This window comes from Mus caroli, unplaced genomic scaffold (genome assembly GCF_978045245.1).
Source record: "Mus caroli unplaced genomic scaffold, Mus_caroli_1 scaffold_2, whole genome shotgun sequence".
NCBI lineage: Eukaryota > Metazoa > Chordata > Mammalia > Rodentia > Muridae > Mus > Mus caroli.
In genome coordinates, this window is record NW_028227257.1 from 80348086 (window position 1) to 80349843 (window position 1758).

Below are 1758 nucleotides of genomic sequence, written 5' to 3' on the forward strand. Positions count from 1 at the left end.
CCTACAAAAAGAACTACAGGTAGCTAAGGAGTTCTGAAAGTGAGAGAAATAGTCTTCCCTAAGGATGAGCACACCCAATTGGTTATCCAATGTCAAATAGTGAACCCTGAAATCAGAGAAATGCAACTAACATTATACAGACAGAACACGTTTTATTTATATATTTTAGAAATTTTATGTAGAGTGCTGCTCTCTCTTCAGTGTCTGCAGAACACTCTTTTCTTCCTTCACAGTGATCCAACAGCCAGAAGTTCACCATGTCTATTTTCAAGATCCAAGCCAAAGCGATATTTGACTTCCAGTGGCAACCCCACTGTTGAGGTGAGTCTCCATACTGCAAAAGGTCTCTTTAAGCTGCTGTGCCCAGCAGTGAGTCCACTGGCATCCATAAAGCCCTAGAACTCCATGACAATTATAAGACCTGCTTCCTGGGGAAGGGTGTCACAAAGGCAATAATACCATTGGCTCTGCTCTGAGTATCAAGAAACTGAATGTTGTAGAGTAAGAGAAGACTGACAAACTAATGATTGAGATGGATGGCAGTGAGAATATATCTAAATTTGGTGCAAATGCCATCTGGGTGTGTCCTTGGCTATCTGTAAAACTGATACATGGAAAATTGATTGCCCCTTTACTGTCACATTGCTGACCTTTCTGGCAACCCTGAAGTCATCCTGCTGGTCCCAGCTTTCAATATGATCAATGGTGGTTCTCATGCTGGCAATAATCTGTTCATGCAAGAGTTCATGATCCTGCCTGTTGGGGCATCTTGTTTCCAGAAATCCATGCACATTGGAGGTTTACCATAACCTGAAGAATATCATCAAGTATAAATATAAAAAGGAAGCCACCAATGTGAGTGATAAGGTAGTATTTGGGCCCTAATGTCCTGGAGAACAAAGCAGCGCTGGACATGCTGAAGACTGCAATTACAAAGGCCAGCTATACTAACCACGTTGTTATCAGCATGGGTGTGGCTCCCTCTGAGTTTTACAAGTCTGGCAAGTGCCACCCAGACTTCAAGTCTCTGGGCAGCTTCAGTAAGTACATCACAATGGAGCAGCTGGCTGACCTATACAAGTCCTTTATTGAGGAGTATCCAGTGAGGACCCCTTTGACCAGAACTTCATAGCTAGTACAGGCATCCATGTGGTGGAGGATGATTTTACAATAATCAAACTTATGCAGACTGCCAAGGATGTAGTCAAGAAGTTCTGCAAATACCTCCTGCTCAAAATGAACCAGATAGACTGTGACTGAGTCTATGCAGGCATGTAAGTCCTAAATAGTCCAATGACTGGGGTGTCATAGTTTTCCATAAGTCTGGGGAGACTGGTGGTGGGGCTCTGCACTGGGCAGATTAGGACAGGTACCCCATGAAGACCTGAGCACCTAAAAGCCAAGTTTACTAGCAGATCCTTCAGGAAACCCCTGGCCAAGTTAGGCATGGACTGGAGATCTCTGGAGACAAGCTGGATAGGTCTTCCCTGCCCCTGAAGTCATTGAGATGACTCAAGGACCAGCCCAGTACTTGCCCTTTCCATGTCACTGCTTCCTTAGAAGTCCAAAGACAGGCCTAAAAACTTGGAACCCTGCCGAAGACCTCAGTTTTGTAATCATGTAATTGATCTGAATCATTGTTTCTACCACCTAACTTCCCAGTTAGTGTCTGGAGCCTTCAGATCTCTGGTGTATTCTCTAGTATAGCCAAAGGCAAGGCACCACCAACCCCCCTCCCCCAGGTGGTTATATACAAAG

General features: G+C 44.5%; 1 pseudogene; it reads left to right on the forward strand.

Moving 5' to 3' along the window:
- Positions 1 to 257: 257 nt before the first annotated feature.
- LOC110306731 (alpha-enolase pseudogene) lies at positions 258 to 1380 on the forward strand (annotated as a pseudogene).
- Positions 1381 to 1758: the final 378 nt, after the last annotated feature.